The 25,458-nt window shown below is 50.3% G+C and overlaps 33 non-coding genes across 33 annotated transcripts; all 33 read right to left on the reverse strand.

The window, feature by feature from the left end:
• Positions 1–178: 178 nt before the first annotated feature.
• Positions 179–251, reverse strand: Trnaa-agc (transfer RNA alanine (anticodon AGC)). The gene has a single exon. It is a non-coding gene; the product is annotated as a tRNA-Ala (tRNA).
• A 414-nt stretch (positions 252–665) lies between these two features.
• On the reverse strand, positions 666–738 carry Trnaa-ugc (transfer RNA alanine (anticodon UGC)). Its single transcript has one exon. It is a non-coding gene; the product is annotated as a tRNA-Ala (tRNA).
• A 1,002-nt stretch (positions 739–1,740) lies between these two features.
• Trnaa-agc (transfer RNA alanine (anticodon AGC)) lies at positions 1,741–1,813 on the reverse strand. The gene has a single exon. It is a non-coding gene; the product is annotated as a tRNA-Ala (tRNA).
• Positions 1,814–2,227: 414 nt separating this feature from the next.
• Trnaa-ugc (transfer RNA alanine (anticodon UGC)) lies at positions 2,228–2,300 on the reverse strand. The gene has a single exon. It is a non-coding gene; the product is annotated as a tRNA-Ala (tRNA).
• Positions 2,301–3,302: 1,002 nt separating this feature from the next.
• On the reverse strand, positions 3,303–3,375 carry Trnaa-agc (transfer RNA alanine (anticodon AGC)). The gene has a single exon. It is a non-coding gene; the product is annotated as a tRNA-Ala (tRNA).
• A 414-nt stretch (positions 3,376–3,789) lies between these two features.
• On the reverse strand, positions 3,790–3,862 carry Trnaa-ugc (transfer RNA alanine (anticodon UGC)). Its single transcript has one exon. It is a non-coding gene; the product is annotated as a tRNA-Ala (tRNA).
• Positions 3,863–4,864: 1,002 nt separating this feature from the next.
• Trnaa-agc (transfer RNA alanine (anticodon AGC)) lies at positions 4,865–4,937 on the reverse strand. Its single transcript has one exon. It is a non-coding gene; the product is annotated as a tRNA-Ala (tRNA).
• Positions 4,938–5,351: 414 nt separating this feature from the next.
• Trnaa-ugc (transfer RNA alanine (anticodon UGC)) lies at positions 5,352–5,424 on the reverse strand. The gene has a single exon. It is a non-coding gene; the product is annotated as a tRNA-Ala (tRNA).
• A 1,002-nt stretch (positions 5,425–6,426) lies between these two features.
• On the reverse strand, positions 6,427–6,499 carry Trnaa-agc (transfer RNA alanine (anticodon AGC)). The gene has a single exon. It is a non-coding gene; the product is annotated as a tRNA-Ala (tRNA).
• A 414-nt stretch (positions 6,500–6,913) lies between these two features.
• Positions 6,914–6,986, reverse strand: Trnaa-ugc (transfer RNA alanine (anticodon UGC)). Its single transcript has one exon. It is a non-coding gene; the product is annotated as a tRNA-Ala (tRNA).
• Positions 6,987–7,988: 1,002 nt separating this feature from the next.
• Trnaa-agc (transfer RNA alanine (anticodon AGC)) lies at positions 7,989–8,061 on the reverse strand. The gene has a single exon. It is a non-coding gene; the product is annotated as a tRNA-Ala (tRNA).
• Positions 8,062–8,475: 414 nt separating this feature from the next.
• Trnaa-ugc (transfer RNA alanine (anticodon UGC)) lies at positions 8,476–8,548 on the reverse strand. The gene has a single exon. It is a non-coding gene; the product is annotated as a tRNA-Ala (tRNA).
• Positions 8,549–9,550: 1,002 nt separating this feature from the next.
• Trnaa-agc (transfer RNA alanine (anticodon AGC)) lies at positions 9,551–9,623 on the reverse strand. Its single transcript has one exon. It is a non-coding gene; the product is annotated as a tRNA-Ala (tRNA).
• A 414-nt stretch (positions 9,624–10,037) lies between these two features.
• Trnaa-ugc (transfer RNA alanine (anticodon UGC)) lies at positions 10,038–10,110 on the reverse strand. The gene has a single exon. It is a non-coding gene; the product is annotated as a tRNA-Ala (tRNA).
• A 1,002-nt stretch (positions 10,111–11,112) lies between these two features.
• On the reverse strand, positions 11,113–11,185 carry Trnaa-agc (transfer RNA alanine (anticodon AGC)). Its single transcript has one exon. It is a non-coding gene; the product is annotated as a tRNA-Ala (tRNA).
• A 414-nt stretch (positions 11,186–11,599) lies between these two features.
• On the reverse strand, positions 11,600–11,672 carry Trnaa-ugc (transfer RNA alanine (anticodon UGC)). The gene has a single exon. It is a non-coding gene; the product is annotated as a tRNA-Ala (tRNA).
• A 1,002-nt stretch (positions 11,673–12,674) lies between these two features.
• Positions 12,675–12,747, reverse strand: Trnaa-agc (transfer RNA alanine (anticodon AGC)). The gene has a single exon. It is a non-coding gene; the product is annotated as a tRNA-Ala (tRNA).
• A 414-nt stretch (positions 12,748–13,161) lies between these two features.
• Positions 13,162–13,234, reverse strand: Trnaa-ugc (transfer RNA alanine (anticodon UGC)). Its single transcript has one exon. It is a non-coding gene; the product is annotated as a tRNA-Ala (tRNA).
• A 1,002-nt stretch (positions 13,235–14,236) lies between these two features.
• On the reverse strand, positions 14,237–14,309 carry Trnaa-agc (transfer RNA alanine (anticodon AGC)). The gene has a single exon. It is a non-coding gene; the product is annotated as a tRNA-Ala (tRNA).
• Positions 14,310–14,723: 414 nt separating this feature from the next.
• Trnaa-ugc (transfer RNA alanine (anticodon UGC)) lies at positions 14,724–14,796 on the reverse strand. The gene has a single exon. It is a non-coding gene; the product is annotated as a tRNA-Ala (tRNA).
• Positions 14,797–15,798: 1,002 nt separating this feature from the next.
• On the reverse strand, positions 15,799–15,871 carry Trnaa-agc (transfer RNA alanine (anticodon AGC)). Its single transcript has one exon. It is a non-coding gene; the product is annotated as a tRNA-Ala (tRNA).
• Positions 15,872–16,285: 414 nt separating this feature from the next.
• On the reverse strand, positions 16,286–16,358 carry Trnaa-ugc (transfer RNA alanine (anticodon UGC)). Its single transcript has one exon. It is a non-coding gene; the product is annotated as a tRNA-Ala (tRNA).
• Positions 16,359–17,360: 1,002 nt separating this feature from the next.
• On the reverse strand, positions 17,361–17,433 carry Trnaa-agc (transfer RNA alanine (anticodon AGC)). The gene has a single exon. It is a non-coding gene; the product is annotated as a tRNA-Ala (tRNA).
• Positions 17,434–17,847: 414 nt separating this feature from the next.
• Positions 17,848–17,920, reverse strand: Trnaa-ugc (transfer RNA alanine (anticodon UGC)). The gene has a single exon. It is a non-coding gene; the product is annotated as a tRNA-Ala (tRNA).
• A 1,002-nt stretch (positions 17,921–18,922) lies between these two features.
• On the reverse strand, positions 18,923–18,995 carry Trnaa-agc (transfer RNA alanine (anticodon AGC)). The gene has a single exon. It is a non-coding gene; the product is annotated as a tRNA-Ala (tRNA).
• Positions 18,996–19,409: 414 nt separating this feature from the next.
• Positions 19,410–19,482, reverse strand: Trnaa-ugc (transfer RNA alanine (anticodon UGC)). Its single transcript has one exon. It is a non-coding gene; the product is annotated as a tRNA-Ala (tRNA).
• A 1,002-nt stretch (positions 19,483–20,484) lies between these two features.
• Trnaa-agc (transfer RNA alanine (anticodon AGC)) lies at positions 20,485–20,557 on the reverse strand. The gene has a single exon. It is a non-coding gene; the product is annotated as a tRNA-Ala (tRNA).
• A 414-nt stretch (positions 20,558–20,971) lies between these two features.
• Positions 20,972–21,044, reverse strand: Trnaa-ugc (transfer RNA alanine (anticodon UGC)). Its single transcript has one exon. It is a non-coding gene; the product is annotated as a tRNA-Ala (tRNA).
• A 1,002-nt stretch (positions 21,045–22,046) lies between these two features.
• Trnaa-agc (transfer RNA alanine (anticodon AGC)) lies at positions 22,047–22,119 on the reverse strand. Its single transcript has one exon. It is a non-coding gene; the product is annotated as a tRNA-Ala (tRNA).
• Positions 22,120–22,533: 414 nt separating this feature from the next.
• Positions 22,534–22,606, reverse strand: Trnaa-ugc (transfer RNA alanine (anticodon UGC)). The gene has a single exon. It is a non-coding gene; the product is annotated as a tRNA-Ala (tRNA).
• A 1,002-nt stretch (positions 22,607–23,608) lies between these two features.
• On the reverse strand, positions 23,609–23,681 carry Trnaa-agc (transfer RNA alanine (anticodon AGC)). The gene has a single exon. It is a non-coding gene; the product is annotated as a tRNA-Ala (tRNA).
• A 414-nt stretch (positions 23,682–24,095) lies between these two features.
• Positions 24,096–24,168, reverse strand: Trnaa-ugc (transfer RNA alanine (anticodon UGC)). Its single transcript has one exon. It is a non-coding gene; the product is annotated as a tRNA-Ala (tRNA).
• Positions 24,169–25,181: 1,013 nt separating this feature from the next.
• Positions 25,182–25,254, reverse strand: Trnaa-agc (transfer RNA alanine (anticodon AGC)). Its single transcript has one exon. It is a non-coding gene; the product is annotated as a tRNA-Ala (tRNA).
• Between the last annotated feature and the right edge of the window lie 204 nt (positions 25,255–25,458).

Raw genomic sequence — 25,458 nt, forward strand, 5'->3', positions numbered from 1 at the left:
AGACTTGTACTGTTTCTAAATCAAGTGTAGAGGTGGGAGGAGGGTGCTTCCTGCGCGTAGCAGCACGCTTGCCAATTGTGGCTGCTAATCGTTCGCTCGTATCTGCCTTGACACGTTCGCTGGCTGTGAATTATTCCACTTGCATGGCAGTGTGCGCATGTTGGTGTGTTAAAAATTCTGGAGGCGCTGGGTATCGATCCCAGTACCTCTCGCATGCTAAGCGAGCGCTCTACCATCTGAGCTACGCCCCCTGATGACGAACAGTGCTACATACAACCATATCAATATCACAGACCCTTGCACTCCCATTATTCCGCAGACAAACACTACTCTCTATGTGTCCGTGAGGGTGTCTTTCAGGTTTCCTGCATTCTGTATCGAATCGTAGTTGGCCAAAATTAAAGTGGCACGCACAACGTCGAAAATAGCGTTCGGCCACCGCTCTGAGTAAGACGAACGTGTTGTCCACTCTCTAGACTTCATTGAGGTTAGGCCGTTATACCGAAGACATATTTGACACCTCGACAACAGCCGGTCCTCACATTTACGTCTTGCTCTCCTTACGTCAGTATACATCATATGAGTCTGTGACGCTGGCTTTGCAACGTCTTGCGTGTCTTAAGGCTCGCCGCGACCAACACCTACCATGCACTGTCCACAAAACATGGAGGCGCCGGGGCTTGAACCCGGGACCTTTCACATGCAAAGCGAACGCTCTACCAACTGAGCTACGCCCCCAAGCGCAACAAAACTGCCCTGTTTTCCATTCTTTCCTACTCTGATGTGCACGGACATGATGGTTGGTTGGTCTGTAGGGGTGAAGGGACCAGTGTACAAAGGCGCGGACACGTTCATATACACAAGAGTTCCAAGTAGTTTCGATGCTCTAGTATTACGACTACAAATTCCGTCTGTATTTAACGTCTAAAATTGAAAGGACAGTCACAAATTGCTCCGTTTTCACTCCTTGTCGACAATCACGCAGCACCTGAGGTAACAAGCACATCTCAAGCCCCAATGTGCACTCGACTGTTCATGCCAACTCACTGCCTCGCACTTTACTACCGTGTACCACTCTTGTCGTCCAACTGCAAAACACTGGGCCACAACAAGTTTCCGCGTCTCCATAGCACTGCGCATACTATGAAACGCTCCCCAAACATGGCACTCCCCCATGCAGGCGACTTTTCCGACTTTACGCAACGCTCACGCTAGTGACAGCCTTATTTAGAGCTTGACGTCGCACACAAGCGAATGAGCACATTTCGCCTACGACTTAGGCCGCCCTCCTAGTGTGGCTGCTCGGTGTCTGCAGGCAGCGAGGGGCTGCAAGCTTCCTGTGTTCGCGCCTATGTCACCTCTGCTTGCTTGTCAGAGGCAGACTATCGCAAAACATACAACTCACTCCATGAATTGATTGCTACGGCATCTGTCATCAGCAGTCACAACTAGCAACACCAGTAGCAGCCGACTGCACGTAAAGAATGGGAATGTGCAGTGGGATTATTGTGAACTCGGCGCAAGGCAGATCTTTCCGACATAGGTTTGAGAATCTTAAGGGAAGACTTGTACTGTTTCTAAATCAAGTGTAGAGGTGGGAGGAGGGTGCTTCCTGCGCGTAGCAGCACGCTTGCCAATTGTGGCTGCTAATCGTTCGCTCGTATCTGCCTTGACACGTTCGCTGGCTGTGAATTATTCCACTTGCATGGCAGTGTGCGCATGTTGGTGTGTTAAAAATTCTGGAGGCGCTGGGTATCGATCCCAGTACCTCTCGCATGCTAAGCGAGCGCTCTACCATCTGAGCTACGCCCCCTGATGACGAACAGTGCTACATACAACCATATCAATATCACAGACCCTTGCACTCCCATTATTCCGCAGACAAACACTACTCTCTATGTGTCCGTGAGGGTGTCTTTCAGGTTTCCTGCATTCTGTATCGAATCGTAGTTGGCCAAAATTAAAGTGGCACGCACAACGTCGAAAATAGCGTTCGGCCACCGCTCTGAGTAAGACGAACGTGTTGTCCACTCTCTAGACTTCATTGAGGTTAGGCCGTTATACCGAAGACATATTTGACACCTCGACAACAGCCGGTCCTCACATTTACGTCTTGCTCTCCTTACGTCAGTATACATCATATGAGTCTGTGACGCTGGCTTTGCAACGTCTTGCGTGTCTTAAGGCTCGCCGCGACCAACACCTACCATACACTGTCCACAAAACATGGAGGCGCCGGGGCTTGAACCCGGGACCTTTCACATGCAAAGCGAACGCTCTACCAACTGAGCTACGCCCCCAAGCGCAACAAAACTGCCCTGTTTTCCATTCTTTCCTACTCTGATGTGCACGGACATGATGGTTGGTTGGTCTGTAGGGGTGAAGGGACCAGTGTACAAAGGCGCGGACACGTTCATATACACAAGAGTTCCAAGTAGTTTCGATGCTCTAGTATTACGACTACAAATTCCGTCTGTATTTAACGTCTAAAATTGAAAGGACAGTCACAAATTGCTCCGTTTTCACTCCTTGTCGACAATCACGCAGCACCTGAGGTAACAAGCACATCTCAAGCCCCAATGTGCACTCGACTGTTCATGCCAACTCACTGCCTCGCACTTTACTACCGTGTACCACTCTTGTCGTCCAACTGCAAAACACTGGGCCACAACAAGTTTCCGCGTCTCCATAGCACTGCGCATACTATGAAACGCTCCCCAAACATGGCACTCCCCCATGCAGGCGACTTTTCCGACTTTACGCAACGCTCACGCTAGTGACAGCCTTATTTAGAGCTTGACGTCGCACACAAGCGAATGAGCACATTTCGCCTACGACTTAGGCCGCCCTCCTAGTGTGGCTGCTCGGTGTCTGCAGGCAGCGAGGGGCTGCAAGCTTCCTGTGTTCGCGCCTATGTCACCTCTGCTTGCTTGTCAGAGGCAGACTATCGCAAAACATACAACTCACTCCATGAATTGATTGCTACGGCATCTGTCATCAGCAGTCACAACTAGCAACACCAGTAGCAGCCGACTGCACGTAAAGAATGGGAATGTGCAGTGGGATTATTGTGAACTCGGCGCAAGGCAGATCTTTCCGACATAGGTTTGAGAATCTTAAGGGAAGACTTGTACTGTTTCTAAATCAAGTGTAGAGGTGGGAGGAGGGTGCTTCCTGCGCGTAGCAGCACGCTTGCCAATTGTGGCTGCTAATCGTTCGCTCGTATCTGCCTTGACACGTTCGCTGGCTGTGAATTATTCCACTTGCATGGCAGTGTGCGCATGTTGGTGTGTTAAAAATTCTGGAGGCGCTGGGTATCGATCCCAGTACCTCTCGCATGCTAAGCGAGCGCTCTACCATCTGAGCTACGCCCCCTGATGACGAACAGTGCTACATACAACCATATCAATATCACAGACCCTTGCACTCCCATTATTCCGCAGACAAACACTACTCTCTATGTGTCCGTGAGGGTGTCTTTCAGGTTTCCTGCATTCTGTATCGAATCGTAGTTGGCCAAAATTAAAGTGGCACGCACAACGTCGAAAATAGCGTTCGGCCACCGCTCTGAGTAAGACGAACGTGTTGTCCACTCTCTAGACTTCATTGAGGTTAGGCCGTTATACCGAAGACATATTTGACACCTCGACAACAGCCGGTCCTCACATTTACGTCTTGCTCTCCTTACGTCAGTATACATCATATGAGTCTGTGACGCTGGCTTTGCAACGTCTTGCGTGTCTTAAGGCTCGCCGCGACCAACACCTACCATGCACTGTCCACAAAACATGGAGGCGCCGGGGCTTGAACCCGGGACCTTTCACATGCAAAGCGAACGCTCTACCAACTGAGCTACGCCCCCAAGCGCAACAAAACTGCCCTGTTTTCCATTCTTTCCTACTCTGATGTGCACGGACATGATGGTTGGTTGGTCTGTAGGGGTGAAGGGACCAGTGTACAAAGGCGCGGACACGTTCATATACACAAGAGTTCCAAGTAGTTTCGATGCTCTAGTATTACGACTACAAATTCCGTCTGTATTTAACGTCTAAAATTGAAAGGACAGTCACAAATTGCTCCGTTTTCACTCCTTGTCGACAATCACGCAGCACCTGAGGTAACAAGCACATCTCAAGCCCCAATGTGCACTCGACTGTTCATGCCAACTCACTGCCTCGCACTTTACTACCGTGTACCACTCTTGTCGTCCAACTGCAAAACACTGGGCCACAACAAGTTTCCGCGTCTCCATAGCACTGCGCATACTATGAAACGCTCCCCAAACATGGCACTCCCCCATGCAGGCGACTTTTCCGACTTTACGCAACGCTCACGCTAGTGACAGCCTTATTTAGAGCTTGACGTCGCACACAAGCGAATGAGCACATTTCGCCTACGACTTAGGCCGCCCTCCTAGTGTGGCTGCTCGGTGTCTGCAGGCAGCGAGGGGCTGCAAGCTTCCTGTGTTCGCGCCTATGTCACCTCTGCTTGCTTGTCAGAGGCAGACTATCGCAAAACATACAACTCACTCCATGAATTGATTGCTACGGCATCTGTCATCAGCAGTCACAACTAGCAACACCAGTAGCAGCCGACTGCACGTAAAGAATGGGAATGTGCAGTGGGATTATTGTGAACTCGGCGCAAGGCAGATCTTTCCGACATAGGTTTGAGAATCTTAAGGGAAGACTTGTACTGTTTCTAAATCAAGTGTAGAGGTGGGAGGAGGGTGCTTCCTGCGCGTAGCAGCACGCTTGCCAATTGTGGCTGCTAATCGTTCGCTCGTATCTGCCTTGACACGTTCGCTGGCTGTGAATTATTCCACTTGCATGGCAGTGTGCGCATGTTGGTGTGTTAAAAATTCTGGAGGCGCTGGGTATCGATCCCAGTACCTCTCGCATGCTAAGCGAGCGCTCTACCATCTGAGCTACGCCCCCTGATGACGAACAGTGCTACATACAACCATATCAATATCACAGACCCTTGCACTCCCATTATTCCGCAGACAAACACTACTCTCTATGTGTCCGTGAGGGTGTCTTTCAGGTTTCCTGCATTCTGTATCGAATCGTAGTTGGCCAAAATTAAAGTGGCACGCACAACGTCGAAAATAGCGTTCGGCCACCGCTCTGAGTAAGACGAACGTGTTGTCCACTCTCTAGACTTCATTGAGGTTAGGCCGTTATACCGAAGACATATTTGACACCTCGACAACAGCCGGTCCTCACATTTACGTCTTGCTCTCCTTACGTCAGTATACATCATATGAGTCTGTGACGCTGGCTTTGCAACGTCTTGCGTGTCTTAAGGCTCGCCGCGACCAACACCTACCATGCACTGTCCACAAAACATGGAGGCGCCGGGGCTTGAACCCGGGACCTTTCACATGCAAAGCGAACGCTCTACCAACTGAGCTACGCCCCCAAGCGCAACAAAACTGCCCTGTTTTCCATTCTTTCCTACTCTGATGTGCACGGACATGATGGTTGGTTGGTCTGTAGGGGTGAAGGGACCAGTGTACAAAGGCGCGGACACGTTCATATACACAAGAGTTCCAAGTAGTTTCGATGCTCTAGTATTACGACTACAAATTCCGTCTGTATTTAACGTCTAAAATTGAAAGGACAGTCACAAATTGCTCCGTTTTCACTCCTTGTCGACAATCACGCAGCACCTGAGGTAACAAGCACATCTCAAGCCCCAATGTGCACTCGACTGTTCATGCCAACTCACTGCCTCGCACTTTACTACCGTGTACCACTCTTGTCGTCCAACTGCAAAACACTGGGCCACAACAAGTTTCCGCGTCTCCATAGCACTGCGCATACTATGAAACGCTCCCCAAACATGGCACTCCCCCATGCAGGCGACTTTTCCGACATTACGCAACGCTCACGCTAGTGACAGCCTTATTTAGAGCTTGACGTCGCACACAAGCGAATGAGCACATTTCGCCTACGACTTAGGCCGCCCTCCTAGTGTGGCTGCTCGGTGTCTGCAGGCAGCGAGGGGCTGCAAGCTTCCTGTGTTCGCGCCTATGTCACCTCTGCTTGCTTGTCAGAGGCAGACTATCGCAAAACATACAACTCACTCCATGAATTGATTGCTACGGCATCTGTCATCAGCAGTCACAACTAGCAACACCAGTAGCAGCCGACTGCACGTAAAGAATGGGAATGTGCAGTGGGATTATTGTGAACTCGGCGCAAGGCAGATCTTTCCGACATAGGTTTGAGAATCTTAAGGGAAGACTTGTACTGTTTCTAAATCAAGTGTAGAGGTGGGAGGAGGGTGCTTCCTGCGCGTAGCAGCACGCTTGCCAATTGTGGCTGCTAATCGTTCGCTCGTATCTGCCTTGACACGTTCGCTGGCTGTGAATTATTCCACTTGCATGGCAGTGTGCGCATGTTGGTGTGTTAAAAATTCTGGAGGCGCTGGGTATCGATCCCAGTACCTCTCGCATGCTAAGCGAGCGCTCTACCATCTGAGCTACGCCCCCTGATGACGAACAGTGCTACATACAACCATATCAATATCACAGACCCTTGCACTCCCATTATTCCGCAGACAAACACTACTCTCTATGTGTCCGTGAGGGTGTCTTTCAGGTTTCCTGCATTCTGTATCGAATCGTAGTTGGCCAAAATTAAAGTGGCACGCACAACGTCGAAAATAGCGTTCGGCCACCGCTCTGAGTAAGACGAACGTGTTGTCCACTCTCTAGACTTCATTGAGGTTAGGCCGTTATACCGAAGACATATTTGACACCTCGACAACAGCCGGTCCTCACATTTACGTCTTGCTCTCCTTACGTCAGTATACATCATATGAGTCTGTGACGCTGGCTTTGCAACGTCTTGCGTGTCTTAAGGCTCGCCGCGACCAACACCTACCATGCACTGTCCACAAAACATGGAGGCGCCGGGGCTTGAACCCGGGACCTTTCACATGCAAAGCGAACGCTCTACCAACTGAGCTACGCCCCCAAGCGCAACAAAACTGCCCTGTTTTCCATTCTTTCCTACTCTGATGTGCACGGACATGATGGTTGGTTGGTCTGTAGGGGTGAAGGGACCAGTGTACAAAGGCGCGGACACGTTCATATACACAAGAGTTCCAAGTAGTTTCGATGCTCTAGTATTACGACTACAAATTCCGTCTGTATTTAACGTCTAAAATTGAAAGGACAGTCACAAATTGCTCCGTTTTCACTCCTTGTCGACAATCACGCAGCACCTGAGGTAACAAGCACATCTCAAGCCCCAATGTGCACTCGACTGTTCATGCCAACTCACTGCCTCGCACTTTACTACCGTGTACCACTCTTGTCGTCCAACTGCAAAACACTGGGCCACAACAAGTTTCCGCGTCTCCATAGCACTGCGCATACTATGAAACGCTCCCCAAACATGGCACTCCCCCATGCAGGCGACTTTTCCGACTTTACGCAACGCTCACGCTAGTGACAGCCTTATTTAGAGCTTGACGTCGCACACAAGCGAATGAGCACATTTCGCCTACGACTTAGGCCGCCCTCCTAGTGTGGCTGCTCGGTGTCTGCAGGCAGCGAGGGGCTGCAAGCTTCCTGTGTTCGCGCCTATGTCACCTCTGCTTGCTTGTCAGAGGCAGACTATCGCAAAACATACAACTCACTCCATGAATTGATTGCTACGGCATCTGTCATCAGCAGTCACAACTAGCAACACCAGTAGCAGCCGACTGCACGTAAAGAATGGGAATGTGCAGTGGGATTATTGTGAACTCGGCGCAAGGCAGATCTTTCCGACATAGGTTTGAGAATCTTAAGGGAAGACTTGTACTGTTTCTAAATCAAGTGTAGAGGTGGGAGGAGGGTGCTTCCTGCGCGTAGCAGCACGCTTGCCAATTGTGGCTGCTAATCGTTCGCTCGTATCTGCCTTGACACGTTCGCTGGCTGTGAATTATTCCACTTGCATGGCAGTGTGCGCATGTTGGTGTGTTAAAAATTCTGGAGGCGCTGGGTATCGATCCCAGTACCTCTCGCATGCTAAGCGAGCGCTCTACCATCTGAGCTACGCCCCCTGATGACGAACAGTGCTACATACAACCATATCAATATCACAGACCCTTGCACTCCCATTATTCCGCAGACAAACACTACTCTCTATGTGTCCGTGAGGGTGTCTTTCAGGTTTCCTGCATTCTGTATCGAATCGTAGTTGGCCAAAATTAAAGTGGCACGCACAACGTCGAAAATAGCGTTCGGCCACCGCTCTGAGTAAGACGAACGTGTTGTCCACTCTCTAGACTTCATTGAGGTTAGGCCGTTATACCGAAGACATATTTGACACCTCGACAACAGCCGGTCCTCACATTTACGTCTTGCTCTCCTTACGTCAGTATACATCATATGAGTCTGTGACGCTGGCTTTGCAACGTCTTGCGTGTCTTAAGGCTCGCCGCGACCAACACCTACCATGCACTGTCCACAAAACATGGAGGCGCCGGGGCTTGAACCCGGGACCTTTCACATGCAAAGCGAACGCTCTACCAACTGAGCTACGCCCCCAAGCGCAACAAAACTGCCCTGTTTTCCATTCTTTCCTACTCTGATGTGCACGGACATGATGGTTGGTTGGTCTGTAGGGGTGAAGGGACCAGTGTACAAAGGCGCGGACACGTTCATATACACAAGAGTTCCAAGTAGTTTCGATGCTCTAGTATTACGACTACAAATTCCGTCTGTATTTAACGTCTAAAATTGAAAGGACAGTCACAAATTGCTCCGTTTTCACTCCTTGTCGACAATCACGCAGCACCTGAGGTAACAAGCACATCTCAAGCCCCAATGTGCACTCGACTGTTCATGCCAACTCACTGCCTCGCACTTTACTACCGTGTACCACTCTTGTCGTCCAACTGCAAAACACTGGGCCACAACAAGTTTCCGCGTCTCCATAGCACTGCGCATACTATGAAACGCTCCCCAAACATGGCACTCCCCCATGCAGGCGACTTTTCCGACTTTACGCAACGCTCACGCTAGTGACAGCCTTATTTAGAGCTTGACGTCGCACACAAGCGAATGAGCACATTTCGCCTACGACTTAGGCCGCCCTCCTAGTGTGGCTGCTCGGTGTCTGCAGGCAGCGAGGGGCTGCAAGCTTCCTGTGTTCGCGCCTATGTCACCTCTGCTTGCTTGTCAGAGGCAGACTATCGCAAAACATACAACTCACTCCATGAATTGATTGCTACGGCATCTGTCATCAGCAGTCACAACTAGCAACACCAGTAGCAGCCGACTGCACGTAAAGAATGGGAATGTGCAGTGGGATTATTGTGAACTCGGCGCAAGGCAGATCTTTCCGACATAGGTTTGAGAATCTTAAGGGAAGACTTGTACTGTTTCTAAATCAAGTGTAGAGGTGGGAGGAGGGTGCTTCCTGCGCGTAGCAGCACGCTTGCCAATTGTGGCTGCTAATCGTTCGCTCGTATCTGCCTTGACACGTTCGCTGGCTGTGAATTATTCCACTTGCATGGCAGTGTGCGCATGTTGGTGTGTTAAAAATTCTGGAGGCGCTGGGTATCGATCCCAGTACCTCTCGCATGCTAAGCGAGCGCTCTACCATCTGAGCTACGCCCCCTGATGACGAACAGTGCTACATACAACCATATCAATATCACAGACCCTTGCACTCCCATTATTCCGCAGACAAACACTACTCTCTATGTGTCCGTGAGGGTGTCTTTCAGGTTTCCTGCATTCTGTATCGAATCGTAGTTGGCCAAAATTAAAGTGGCACGCACAACGTCGAAAATAGCGTTCGGCCACCGCTCTGAGTAAGACGAACGTGTTGTCCACTCTCTAGACTTCATTGAGGTTAGGCCGTTATACCGAAGACATATTTGACACCTCGACAACAGCCGGTCCTCACATTTACGTCTTGCTCTCCTTACGTCAGTATACATCATATGAGTCTGTGACGCTGGCTTTGCAACGTCTTGCGTGTCTTAAGGCTCGCCGCGACCAACACCTACCATGCACTGTCCACAAAACATGGAGGCGCCGGGGCTTGAACCCGGGACCTTTCACATGCAAAGCGAACGCTCTACCAACTGAGCTACGCCCCCAAGCGCAACAAAACTGCCCTGTTTTCCATTCTTTCCTACTCTGATGTGCACGGACATGATGGTTGGTTGGTCTGTAGGGGTGAAGGGACCAGTGTACAAAGGCGCGGACACGTTCATATACACAAGAGTTCCAAGTAGTTTCGATGCTCTAGTATTACGACTACAAATTCCGTCTGTATTTAACGTCTAAAATTGAAAGGACAGTCACAAATTGCTCCGTTTTCACTCCTTGTCGACAATCACGCAGCACCTGAGGTAACAAGCACATCTCAAGCCCCAATGTGCACTCGACTGTTCATGCCAACTCACTGCCTCGCACTTTACTACCGTGTACCACTCTTGTCGTCCAACTGCAAAACACTGGGCCACAACAAGTTTCCGCGTCTCCATAGCACTGCGCATACTATGAAACGCTCCCCAAACATGGCACTCCCCCATGCAGGCGACTTTTCCGACTTTACGCAACGCTCACGCTAGTGACAGCCTTATTTAGAGCTTGACGTCGCACACAAGCGAATGAGCACATTTCGCCTACGACTTAGGCCGCCCTCCTAGTGTGGCTGCTCGGTGTCTGCAGGCAGCGAGGGGCTGCAAGCTTCCTGTGTTCGCGCCTATGTCACCTCTGCTTGCTTGTCAGAGGCAGACTATCGCAAAACATACAACTCACTCCATGAATTGATTGCTACGGCATCTGTCATCAGCAGTCACAACTAGCAACACCAGTAGCAGCCGACTGCACGTAAAGAATGGGAATGTGCAGTGGGATTATTGTGAACTCGGCGCAAGGCAGATCTTTCCGACATAGGTTTGAGAATCTTAAGGGAAGACTTGTACTGTTTCTAAATCAAGTGTAGAGGTGGGAGGAGGGTGCTTCCTGCGCGTAGCAGCACGCTTGCCAATTGTGGCTGCTAATCGTTCGCTCGTATCTGCCTTGACACGTTCGCTGGCTGTGAATTATTCCACTTGCATGGCAGTGTGCGCATGTTGGTGTGTTAAAAATTCTGGAGGCGCTGGGTATCGATCCCAGTACCTCTCGCATGCTAAGCGAGCGCTCTACCATCTGAGCTACGCCCCCTGATGACGAACAGTGCTACATACAACCATATCAATATCACAGACCCTTGCACTCCCATTATTCCGCAGACAAACACTACTCTCTATGTGTCCGTGAGGGTGTCTTTCAGGTTTCCTGCATTCTGTATCGAATCGTAGTTGGCCAAAATTAAAGTGGCACGCACAACGTCGAAAATAGCGTTCGGCCACCGCTCTGAGTAAGACGAACGTGTTGTCCACTCTCTAGACTTCATTGAGGTTAGGCCGTTATACCGAAGACATATTTGACACCTCGACAACAGCCGGTCCTCACATTTACGTCTTGCTCTCCTTACGTCAGTATACATCATATGAGTCTGTGACGCTGGCTTTGCAACGTCTTGCGTGTCTTAAGGCTCGCCGCGACCAACACCTACCATGCACTGTCCACAAAACATGGAGGCGCCGGGGCTTGAACCCGGGACCTTTCACATGCAAAGCGAACGCTCTACCAACTGAGCTACGCCCCCAAGCGCAACAAAACTGCCCTGTTTTCCATTCTTTCCTACTCTGATGTGCACGGACATGATGGTTGGTTGGTCTGTAGGGGTGAAGGGACCAGTGTACAAAGGCGCGGACACGTTCATATACACAAGAGTTCCAAGTAGTTTCGATGCTCTAGTATTACGACTACAAATTCCGTCTGTATTTAACGTCTAAAATTGAAAGGACAGTCACAAATTGCTCCGTTTTCACTCCTTGTCGACAATCACGCAGCACCTGAGGTAACAAGCACATCTCAAGCCCCAATGTGCACTCGACTGTTCATGCCAACTCACTGCCTCGCACTTTACTACCGTGTACCACTCTTGTCGTCCAACTGCAAAACACTGGGCCACAACAAGTTTCCGCGTCTCCATAGCACTGCGCATACTATGAAACGCTCCCCAAACATGGCACTCCCCCATGCAGGCGACTTTTCCGACATTACGCAACGCTCACGCTAGTGACAGCCTTATTTAGAGCTTGACGTCGCACACAAGCGAATGAGCACATTTCGCCTACGACTTAGGCCGCCCTCCTAGTGTGGCTGCTCGGTGTCTGCAGGCAGCGAGGGGCTGCAAGCTTCCTGTGTTCGCGCCTATGTCACCTCTGCTTGCTTGTCAGAGGCAGACTATCGCAAAACATACAACTCACTCCATGAATTGATTGCTACGGCATCTGTCATCAGCAGTCACAACTAGCAACACCAGTAGCAGCCGACTGCACGTAAAGAATGGGAATGTGCAGTGGGATTATTGTGAACTCGGCGCAAGGCAGATCTTTCCGACATAGGTTTGAGAATCTTAAGGGAAGACTTGTACTGTTTCTAAATCAAGTGTAGAGGTGGGAGGAGGGTGCTTCCTGCGCGTAGCAGCACGCTTGCCAATTGTGGCTGCTAATCGTTCGCTCGTATCTGCCTTGACACGTTCGCTGGCTGTGAATTATTCCACTTGCATGGCAGTGTGCGCATGTTGGTGTGTTAAAAATTCTGGAGGCGCTGGGTATCGATCCCAGTACCTCTCGCATGCTAAGCGAGCGCTCTACCATCTGAGCTACGCCCCCTGATGACGAACAGTGCTACATACAACCATATCAATATCACAGACCCTTGCACTCCCATTATTCCGCAGACAAACACTACTCTCTATGTGTCCGTGAGGGTGTCTTTCAGGTTTCCTGCATTCTGTATCGAATCGTAGTTGGCCAAAATTAAAGTGGCACGCACAACGTCGAAAATAGCGTTCGGCCACCGCTCTGAGTAAGACGAACGTGTTGTCCACTCTCTAGACTTCATTGAGGTTAGGCCGTTATACCGAAGACATATTTGACACCTCGACAACAGCCGGTCCTCACATTTACGTCTTGCTCTCCTTACGTCAGTATACATCATATGAGTCTGTGACGCTGGCTTTGCAACGTCTTGCGTGTCTTAAGGCTCGCCGCGACCAACACCTACCATGCACTGTCCACAAAACATGGAGGCGCCGGGGCTTGAACCCGGGACCTTTCACATGCAAAGCGAACGCTCTACCAACTGAGCTACGCCCCCAAGCGCAACAAAACTGCCCTGTTTTCCATTCTTTCCTACTCTGATGTGCACGGACATGATGGTTGGTTGGTCTGTAGGGGTGAAGGGACCAGTGTACAAAGGCGCGGACACGTTCATATACACAAGAGTTCCAAGTAGTTTCGATGCTCTAGTATTACGACTACAAATTCCGTCTGTATTTAACGTCTAAAATTGAAAGGACAGTCACAAATTGCTCCGTTTTCACTCCTTGTCGACAATCACGCAGCACCTGAGGTAACAAGCACATCTCAAGCCCCAATGTGCACTCGACTGTTCATGCCAACTCACTGCCTCGCACTTTACTACCGTGTACCACTCTTGTCGTCCAACTGCAAAACACTGGGCCACAACAAGTTTCCGCGTCTCCATAGCACTGCGCATACTATGAAACGCTCCCCAAACATGGCACTCCCCCATGCAGGCGACTTTTCCGACTTTACGCAACGCTCACGCTAGTGACAGCCTTATTTAGAGCTTGACGTCGCACACAAGCGAATGAGCACATTTCGCCTACGACTTAGGCCGCCCTCCTAGTGTGGCTGCTCGGTGTCTGCAGGCAGCGAGGGGCTGCAAGCTTCCTGTGTTCGCGCCTATGTCACCTCTGCTTGCTTGTCAGAGGCAGACTATCGCAAAACATACAACTCACTCCATGAATTGATTGCTACGGCATCTGTCATCAGCAGTCACAACTAGCAACACCAGTAGCAGCCGACTGCACGTAAAGAATGGGAATGTGCAGTGGGATTATTGTGAACTCGGCGCAAGGCAGATCTTTCCGACATAGGTTTGAGAATCTTAAGGGAAGACTTGTACTGTTTCTAAATCAAGTGTAGAGGTGGGAGGAGGGTGCTTCCTGCGCGTAGCAGCACGCTTGCCAATTGTGGCTGCTAATCGTTCGCTCGTATCTGCCTTGACACGTTCGCTGGCTGTGAATTATTCCACTTGCATGGCAGTGTGCGCATGTTGGTGTGTTAAAAATTCTGGAGGCGCTGGGTATCGATCCCAGTACCTCTCGCATGCTAAGCGAGCGCTCTACCATCTGAGCTACGCCCCCTGATGACGAACAGTGCTACATACAACCATATCAATATCACAGACCCTTGCACTCCCATTATTCCGCAGACAAACACTACTCTCTATGTGTCCGTGAGGGTGTCTTTCAGGTTTCCTGCATTCTGTATCGAATCGTAGTTGGCCAAAATTAAAGTGGCACGCACAACGTCGAAAATAGCGTTCGGCCACCGCTCTGAGTAAGACGAACGTGTTGTCCACTCTCTAGACTTCATTGAGGTTAGGCCGTTATACCGAAGACATATTTGACACCTCGACAACAGCCGGTCCTCACATTTACGTCTTGCTCTCCTTACGTCAGTATACATCATATGAGTCTGTGACGCTGGCTTTGCAACGTCTTGCGTGTCTTAAGGCTCGCCGCGACCAACACCTACCATGCACTGTCCACAAAACATGGAGGCGCCGGGGCTTGAACCCGGGACCTTTCACATGCAAAGCGAACGCTCTACCAACTGAGCTACGCCCCCAAGCGCAACAAAACTGCCCTGTTTTCCATTCTTTCCTACTCTGATGTGCACGGACATGATGGTTGGTTGGTCTGTAGGGGTGAAGGGACCAGTGTACAAAGGCGCGGACACGTTCATATACACAAGAGTTCCAAGTAGTTTCGATGCTCTAGTATTACGACTACAAATTCCGTCTGTATTTAACGTCTAAAATTGAAAGGACAGTCACAAATTGCTCCGTTTTCACTCCTTGTCGACAATCACGCAGCACCTGAGGTAACAAGCACATCTCAAGCCCCAATGTGCACTCGACTGTTCATGCCAACTCACTGCCTCGCACTTTACTACCGTGTACCACTCTTGTCGTCCAACTGCAAAACACTGGGCCACAACAAGTTTCCGCGTCTCCATAGCACTGCGCATACTATGAAACGCTCCCCAAACATGGCACTCCCCCATGCAGGCGACTTTTCCGACTTTACGCAACGCTCACGCTAGTGACAGCCTTATTTAGAGCTTGACGTCGCACACAAGCGAATGAGCACATTTCGCCTACGACTTAGGCCGCCCTCCTAGTGTGGCTGCTCGGTGTCTGCAGGCAGCGAGGGGCTGCAAGCTTCCTGTGTTCGCGCCTATGTCACCTCTGCTTGCTTGTCAGAGGCAGACTATCGCAAAACATACAACTCACTCCATGAATTGATTGCTACGGCATCTGTCATCAGCAGTCACAACTAGCAACACCAGTAGCAGCCGACTGCACGTAAAGAATGGGAATGTGCAGTGGGATTATTGTGAACTCGGCGCAAGGCAGATCTTTCCGACATAGGTTTGAGAATCTTAAGGGAAGACTTGTACTGTTTCTAAATCAAGTGTAGAGGTGGGAGGAGGGTGCTTCCTGCGCGTAGCAGCACGCTTGCCAATTGTGGCTGCTAATCGTTCGCTCGTATCTGCCTTGACACGTTCGCTGGCTGTGAATTATTCCACTTGCATGGCAGTGTGCGCATGTTGGTGTGTTAAAAATTCTGGAGGCGCTGGGTATCGATCCCAGTACCTCTCGCATGCTAAGCGAGCGCTCTACCATCTGAGCTACGCCCCCTGATGACGAACAGTGCTACATACAACCATATCAATATCACAGACCCTTGCACTCCCATTATTCCGCAGACAAACACTACTCTCTATGTGTCCGTGAGGGTGTCTTTCAGGTTTCCTGCATTCTGTATCGAATCGTAGTTGGCCAAAATTAAAGTGGCACGCACAACGTCGAAAATAGCGTTCGGCCACCGCTCTGAGTAAGACGAACGTGTTGTCCACTCTCTAGACTTCATTGAGGTTAGGCCGTTATACCGAAGACATATTTGACACCTCGACAACAGCCGGTCCTCACATTTACGTCTTGCTCTCCTTACGTCAGTATACATCATATGAGTCTGTGACGCTGGCTTTGCAACGTCTTGCGTGTCTTAAGGCTCGCCGCGACCAACACCTACCATGCACTGTCCACAAAACATGGAGGCGCCGGGGCTTGAACCCGGGACCTTTCACATGCAAAGCGAACGCTCTACCAACTGAGCTACGCCCCCAAGCGCAACAAAACTGCCCTGTTTTCCATTCTTTCCTACTCTGATGTGCACGGACATGATGGTTGATTGGTCTGTAGGGGTGAAGGGACCAGTGTACAAAGGCGCGGACACGTTCATATACACAAGAGTTCCAAGTAGTTTCGATGCTCTAGTATTACGACTACAAATTCCGTCTGTATTTAACGTCTAAAATTGAAAGGACAGTCACAAATTGCTCCGTTTTCACTCCTTGTCGACAATCACGCAGCACCTGAGGTAACAAGCACATCTCAAGCCCCAATGTGCACTCGACTGTTCATGCCAACTCACTGCCTCGCACTTTACTACCGTGTACCACTCTTGTCGTCCAACTGCAAAACACTGGGCCACAACAAGTTTCCGCGTCTCCATAGCACTGCGCATACTATGAAACGCTCCCCAAACATGGCACTCCCCCATGCAGGCGACTTTTCCGACTTTACGCAACGCTCACGCTAGTGACAGCCTTATTTAGAGCTTGACGTCGCACACAAGCGAATGAGCACATTTCGCCTACGACTTAGGCCGCCCTCCTAGTGTGGCTGCTCGGTGTCTGCAGGCAGCGAGGGGCTGCAAGCTTCCTGTGTTCGCGCCTATGTCACCTCTGCTTGCTTGTCAGAGGCAGACTATCGCAAAACATACAACTCACTCCATGAATTGATTGCTACGGCATCTGTCATCAGCAGTCACAACTAGCAACACCAGTAGCAGCCGACTGCACGTAAAGAATGGGAATGTGCAGTGGGATTATTGTGAACTCGGCGCAAGGCAGATCTTTCCGACATAGGTTTGAGAATCTTAAGGGAAGACTTGTACTGTTTCTAAATCAAGTGTAGAGGTGGGAGGAGGGTGCTTCCTGCGCGTAGCAGCACGCTTGCCAATTGTGGCTGCTAATCGTTCGCTCGTATCTGCCTTGACACGTTCGCTGGCTGTGAATTATTCCACTTGCATGGCAGTGTGCGCATGTTGGTGTGTTAAAAATTCTGGAGGCGCTGGGTATCGATCCCAGTACCTCTCGCATGCTAAGCGAGCGCTCTACCATCTGAGCTACGCCCCCTGATGACGAACAGTGCTACATACAACCATATCAATATCACAGACCCTTGCACTCCCATTATTCCGCAGACAAACACTACTCTCTATGTGTCCGTGAGGGTGTCTTTCAGGTTTCCTGCATTCTGTATCGAATCGTAGTTGGCCAAAATTAAAGTGGCACGCACAACGTCGAAAATAGCGTTCGGCCACCGCTCTGAGTAAGACGAACGTGTTGTCCACTCTCTAGACTTCATTGAGGTTAGGCCGTTATACCGAAGACATATTTGACACCTCGACAACAGCCGGTCCTCACATTTACGTCTTGCTCTCCTTACGTCAGTATACATCATATGAGTCTGTGACGCTGGCTTTGCAACGTCTTGCGTGTCTTAAGGCTCGCCGCGACCAACACCTACCATGCACTGTCCACAAAACATGGAGGCGCCGGGGCTTGAACCCGGGACCTTTCACATGCAAAGCGAACGCTCTACCAACTGAGCTACGCCCCCAAGCGCAACAAAACTGCCCTGTTTTCCATTCTTTCCTACTCTGATGTGCACGGACATGATGGTTGGTTGGTCTGTAGGGGTGAAGGGACCAGTGTACAAAGGCGCGGACACGTTCATATACACAAGAGTTCCAAGTAGTTTCGATGCTCTAGTATTACGACTACAAATTCCGTCTGTATTTAACGTCTAAAATTGAAAGGACAGTCACAAATTGCTCCGTTTTCACTCCTTGTCGACAATCACGCAGCACCTGAGGTAACAAGCACATCTCAAGCCCCAATGTGCACTCGACTGTTCATGCCAACTCACTGCCTCGCACTTTACTACCGTGTACCACTCTTGTCGTCCAACTGCAAAACACTGGGCCACAACAAGTTTCCGCGTCTCCATAGCACTGCGCATACTATGAAACGCTCCCCAAACATGGCACTCCCCCATGCAGGCGACTTTTCCGACTTTACGCAACGCTCACGCTAGTGACAGCCTTATTTAGAGCTTGACGTCGCACACAAGCGAATGAGCACATTTCGCCTACGACTTAGGCCGCCCTCCTAGTGTGGCTGCTCGGTGTCTGCAGGCAGCGAGGGGCTGCAAGCTTCCTGTGTTCGCGCCTATGTCACCTCTGCTTGCTTGTCAGAGGCAGACTATCGCAAAACATACAACTCACTCCATGAATTGATTGCTACGGCATCTGTCATCAGCAGTCACAACTAGCAACACCAGTAGCAGCCGACTGCACGTAAAGAATGGGAATGTGCAGTGGGATTATTGTGAACTCGGCGCAAGGCAGATCTTTCCGACATAGGTTTGAGAATCTTAAGGGAAGACTTGTACTGTTTCTAAATCAAGTGTAGAGGTGGGAGGAGGGTGCTTCCTGCGCGTAGCAGCACGCTTGCCAATTGTGGCTGCTAATCGTTCGCTCGTATCTGCCTTGACACGTTCGCTGGCTGTGAATTATTCCACTTGCATGGCAGTGTGCGCATGTTGGTGTGTTAAAAATTCTGGAGGCGCTGGGTATCGATCCCAGTACCTCTCGCATGCTAAGCGAGCGCTCTACCATCTGAGCTACGCCCCCTGATGACGAACAGTGCTACATACAACCATATCAATATCACAGACCCTTGCACTCCCATTATTCCGCAGACAAACACTACTCTCTATGTGTCCGTGAGGGTGTCTTTCAGGTTTCCTGCATTCTGTATCGAATCGTAGTTGGCCAAAATTAAAGTGGCACGCACAACGTCGAAAATAGCGTTCGGCCACCGCTCTGAGTAAGACGAACGTGTTGTCCACTCTCTAGACTTCATTGAGGTTAGGCCGTTATACCGAAGACATATTTGACACCTCGACAACAGCCGGTCCTCACATTTACGTCTTGCTCTCCTTACGTCAGTATACATCATATGAGTCTGTGACGCTGGCTTTGCAACGTCTTGCGTGTCTTAAGGCTCGCCGCGACCAACACCTACCATGCACTGTCCACAAAACATGGAGGCGCCGGGGCTTGAACCCGGGACCTTTCACATGCAAAGCGAACGCTCTACCAACTGAGCTACGCCCCCAAGCGCAACAAAACTGCCCTGTTTTCCATTCTTTCCTACTCTGATGTGCACGGACATGATGGTTGGTTGGTCTGTAGGGGTGAAGGGACCAGTGTACAAAGGCGCGGACACGTTCATATACACAAGAGTTCCAAGTAGTTTCGATGCTCTAGTATTACGACTACAAATTCCGTCTGTATTTAACGTCTAAAATTGAAAGGACAGTCACAAATTGCTCCGTTTTCACTCCTTGTCGACAATCACGCAGCACCTGAGGTAACAAGCACATCTCAAGCCCCAATGTGCACTCGACTGTTCATGCCAACTCACTGCCTCGCACTTTACTACCGTGTACCACTCTTGTCGTCCAACTGCAAAACACTGGGCCACAACAAGTTTCCGCGTCTCCATAGCACTGCGCATACTATGAAACGCTCCCCAAACATGGCACTCCCCCATGCAGGCGACTTTTCCGACATTACGCAACGCTCACGCTAGTGACAGCCTTATTTAGAGCTTGACGTCGCACACAAGCGAATGAGCACATTTCGCCTACGACTTAGGCCGCCCTCCTAGTGTGGCTGCTCGGTGTCTGCAGGCAGCGAGGGGCTGCAAGCTTCCTGTGTTCGCGCCTATGTCACCTCTGCTTGCTTGTCAGAGGCAGACTATCGCAAAACATACAACTCACTCCATGAATTGATTGCTACGGCATCTGTCATCAGCAGTCACAACTAGCAACACCAGTAGCAGCCGACTGCACGTAAAGAATGGGAATGTGCAGTGGGATTATTGTGAACTCGGCGCAAGGCAGATCTTTCCGACATAGGTTTGAGAATCTTAAGGGAAGACTTGTACTGTTTCTAAATCAAGTGTAGAGGTGGGAGGAGAGTGCTTCCTGCGCGTAGCAGCACGCTTGCCAATTGTGGCTGCTAATCGTTCGCTCGTATCTGCCTTGACACGTTCGCTGGCTGTGAATTATTCCACTTGCATGGCAGTGTGCGCATGTTGGTGTGTTAAAAATTCTGGAGGCGCTGGGTATCGATCCCAGTACCTCTCGCATGCTAAGCGAGCGCTCTACCATCTGAGCTACGCCCCCTGATGACGAACAGTGCTACATACAACCATATCAATATCACAGACCCTTGCACTCCCATTATTCCGCAGACAAACACTACTCTCTATGTGTCCGTGAGGGTGTCTTTCAGGTTTCCTGCATTCTGTATCGAATCGTAGTTGGCCAAAATTAAAGTGGCACGCACAACGTCGAAAATAGCGTTCGGCCACCGCTCTGAGTAAGACGAACGTGTTGTCCACTCTCTAGACTTCATTGAGGTTAGGCCGTTATACCGAAGACATATTTGACACCTCGACAACAGCCGGTCCTCACATTTACGTCTTGCTCTCCTTACGTCAGTATACATCATATGAGTCTGTGACGCTGGCTTTGCAACGTCTTGCGTGTCTTAAGGCTCGCCGCGACCAACACCTACCATGCACTGTCCACAAAACATGGAGGCGCCGGGGCTTGAACCCGGGACCTTTCACATGCAAAGCGAACGCTCTACCAACTGAGCTACGCCCCCAAGCGCAACAAAACTGCCCTGTTTTCCATTCTTTCCTACTCTGATGTGCACGGACATGATGGTTGGTTGGTCTGTAGGGGTGAAGGGACCAGTGTACAAAGGCGCGGACACGTTCATATACACAAGAGTTCCAAGTAGTTTCGATGCTCTAGTATTACGACTACAAATTCCGTCTGTATTTAACGTCTAAAATTGAAAGGACAGTCACAAATTGCTCCGTTTTCACTCCTTGTCGACAATCACGCAGCACCTGAGGTAACAAGCACATCTCAAGCCCCAATGTGCACTCGACTGTTCATGCCAACTCACTGCCTCGCACTTTACTACCGTGTACCACTCTTGTCGTCCAACTGCAAAACACTGGGCCACAACAAGTTTCCGCGTCTCCATAGCACTGCGCATACTATGAAACGCTCCCCAAACATGGCACTCCCCCATGCAGGCGACTTTTCCGACTTTACGCAACGCTCACGCTAGTGACAGCCTTATTTAGAGCTTGACGTCGCACACAAGCGAATGAGCACATTTCGCCTACGACTTAGGCCGCCCTCCTAGTGTGGCTGCTCGGTGTCTGCAGGCAGCGAGGGGCTGCAAGCTTCCTGTGTTCGCGCCTATGTCACCTCTGCTTGCTTGTCAGAGGCAGACTATCGCAAAACATACAACTCACTCCATGAATTGATTGCTACGGCATCTGTCATCAGCAGTCACAACTAGCAACACCAGTAGCAGCCGACTGCACGTAAAGAATGGGAATGTGCAGTGGGATTATTGTGAACTCGGCGCAAGGCAGATCTTTCCGACATAGGTTTGAGAATCTTAAGGGAAGACTTGTACTGTTTCTAAATCAAGTGTAGAGGTGGGAGGAGGGTGCTTCCTGCGCGTAGCAGCACGCTTGCCAATTGTGGCTGCTAATCGTTCGCTCGTATCTGCCTTGACACGTTCGCTGGCTGTGAATTATTCCACTTGCATGGCAGTGTGCGCATGTTGGTGTGTTAAAAATTCTGGAGGCGCTGGGTATCGATCCCAGTACCTCTCGCATGCTAAGCGAGCGCTCTACCATCTGAGCTACGCCCCCTGATGACGAACAGTGCTACATACAACCATATCAATATCACAGACCCTTGCACTCCCATTATTCCGCAGACAAACACTACTCTCTATGTGTCCGTGAGGGTGTCTTTCAGGTTTCCTGCATTCTGTATCGAATCGTAGTTGGCCAAAATTAAAGTGGCACGCACAACGTCGAAAATAGCGTTCGGCCACCGCTCTGAGTAAGACGAACGTGTTGTCCACTCTCTAGACTTCATTGAGGTTAGGCCGTTATACCGAAGACATATTTGACACCTCGACAACAGCCGGTCCTCACATTTACGTCTTGCTCTCCTTACGTCAGTATACATCATATGAGTCTGTGACGCTGGCTTTGCAACGTCTTGCGTGTCTTAAGGCTCGCCGCGACCAACACCTACCATGCACTGTCCACAAAACATGGAGGCGCCGGGGCTTGAACCCGGGACCTTTCACATGCAAAGCGAACGCTCTACCAACTGAGCTACGCCCCCAAGCGCAACAAAACTGCCCTGTTTTCCATTCTTTCCTACTCTGATGTGCACGGACATGATGGTTGGTTGGTCTGTAGGGGTGAAGGGACCAGTGTACAAAGGCGCGGACACGTTCATATACACAAGAGTTCCAAGTAGTTTCGATGCTCTAGTATTACGACTACAAATTCCGTCTGTATTTAACGTCTAAAATTGAAAGGACAGTCACAAATTGCTCCGTTTTCACTCCTTGTCGACAATCACGCAGCACCTGAGGTAACAAGCACATCTCAAGCCCCAATGTGCACTCGACTGTTCATGCCAACTCACTGCCTCGCACTTTACTACCGTGTACCACTCTTGTCGTCCAACTGCAAAACACTGGGCCACAACAAGTTTCCGCGTCTCCATAGCACTGCGCATACTATGAAACGCTCCCCAAACATGGCACTCCCCCATGCAGGCGACTTTTCCGACTTTACGCAACGCTCACGCTAGTGACAGCCTTATTTAGAGCTTGACGTCGCACACAAGCGAATGAGCACATTTCGCCTACGACTTAGGCCGCCCTCCTAGTGTGGCTGCTCGGTGTCTGCAGGCAGCGAGGGGCTGCAAGCTTCCTGTGTTCGCGCCTATGTCACCTCTGCTTGCTTGTCAGAGGCAGACTATCGCAAAACATACAACTCACTCCATGAATTGATTGCTACGGCATCTGTCATCAGCAGTCACAACTAGCAACACCAGTAGCAGCCGACTGCACGTAAAGAATGGGAATGTGCAGTGGGATTATTGTGAACTCGGCGCAAGGCAGATCTTTCCGACATAGGTTTGAGAATCTTAAGGGAAGACTTGTACTGTTTCTAAATCAAGTGTAGAGGTGGGAGGAGGGTGCTTCCTGCGCGTAGCAGCACGCTTGCCAATTGTGGCTGCTAATCGTTCGCTCGTATCTGCCTTGACACGTTCGCTGGCTGTGAATTATTCCACTTGCATGGCAGTGTGCGCATGTTGGTGTGTTAAAAATTCTGGAGGCGCTGGGTATCGATCCCAGTACCTCTCGCATGCTAAGCGAGCGCTCTACCATCTGAGCTACGCCCCCTGATGACGAACAGTGCTACATACAACCATATCAATATCACAGACCCTTGCACTCCCATTATTCCGCAGACAAACACTACTCTCTATGTGTCCGTGAGGGTGTCTTTCAGGTTTCCTGCATTCTGTATCGAATCGTAGTTGGCCAAAATTAAAGTGGCACGCACAACGTCGAAAATAGCGTTCGGCCACCGCTCTGAGTAAGACGAACGTGTTGTCCACTCTCTAGACTTCATTGAGGTTAGGCCGTTATACCGAAGACATATTTGACACCTCGACAACAGCCGGTCCTCACATTTACGTCTTGCTCTCCTTACGTCAGTATACATCATATGAGTCTGTGACGCTGGCTTTGCAACGTCTTGCGTGTCTTAAGGCTCGCCGCGACCAACACCTACCATGCACTGTCCACAAAACATGGAGGCGCCGGGGCTTGAACCCGGGACCTTTCACATGCAAAGCGAACGCTCTACCAACTGAGCTACGCCCCCAAGCGCAACAAAACTGCCCTGTTTTCCATTCTTTCCTACTCTGATGTGCACGGACATGATGGTTGGTTGGTCTGTAGGGGTGAAGGGACCAGTGTACAAAGGCGCGGACACGTTCATATACACAAGAGTTCCAAGTAGTTTCGATGCTCTAGTATTACGACTACAAATTCCGTCTGTATTTAACGTCTAAAATTGAAAGGACAGTCACAAATTGCTCCGTTTTCACTCCTTGTCGACAATCACGCAGCACCTGAGGTAACAAGCACATCTCAAGCCCCAATGTGCACTCGACTGTTCATGCCAACTCACTGCCTCGCACTTTACTACCGTGTACCACTCTTGTCGTCCAACTGCAAAACACTGGGCCACAACAAGTTTCCGCGTCTCCATAGCACTGCGCATACTATGAAACGCTCCCCAAACATGGCACTCCCCCATGCAGGCGACTTTTCCGACTTTACACGACGCTCACGCAACGCTCACGCTAGTGACAGCCTTATTTAGAGCTTGACGTCGCACACAAGCGAATGAGCACATTTCGCCTACGACTTAGGCCGCCCTCCTAGTGTGGCTGCTCGGTGTCTGCAGGCAGCGAGGGGCTGCAAGCTTCCTGTGTTCGCGCCTATGTCACCTCTGCTTGCTTGTCAGAGGCAGACTATCGCAAAACATACAACTCACTCCATGAATTGATTGCTACGGCATCTGTCATCAGCAGTCACAACTAGCAACACCAGTAGCAGCCGACTGCACGTAAAGAATGAGAATGTGCAGTGGGCATATTGTGAACTCGGCGCAAGGCAGATCTTTCCGACATAGGTTTGAGAATCTTAAGGGAAGACTTGTACTGTTTCTAAATCAAGTGTAGAGGTGGGAGGAGGGTGCTTCCTGCGCGTAGCAGCACGCTTGCCAATTGTGGCTGCTAATCGTTCGCTCGTATCTGCCTTGACACGTTCGCTGGCTGTGAATTATTCCACTTGCATGGCAGTGTGCGCATGTTGGTGTGTTAAAAATTCTGGAGGCGCTGGGTATCGATCCCAGTACCTCTCGCATGCTAAGCGAGCGCTCTACCATCTGAGCTACGCCCCCTGATGACGAACAGTGCTACATACAACCATATCAATATCACAGACCCTTGCACTCCCATTATTCCGCAGACAAACACTACTCTCTATGTGTCCGTGAGGGTGTCTTTCAGGTTTCCTGCATTCTGTATCGAATCGTAGTTGGCCAAAATTAAAGTGGCACGCACAACGTCGAAAATAGCGTTCGGCCACCGCTCTGAGTAAGACG

The sequence above is a fragment of the Schistocerca nitens genome, chromosome 10 (genome assembly GCF_023898315.1).
Source record: "Schistocerca nitens isolate TAMUIC-IGC-003100 chromosome 10, iqSchNite1.1, whole genome shotgun sequence".
Taxonomy (NCBI): domain Eukaryota; kingdom Metazoa; phylum Arthropoda; class Insecta; order Orthoptera; family Acrididae; genus Schistocerca; species Schistocerca nitens.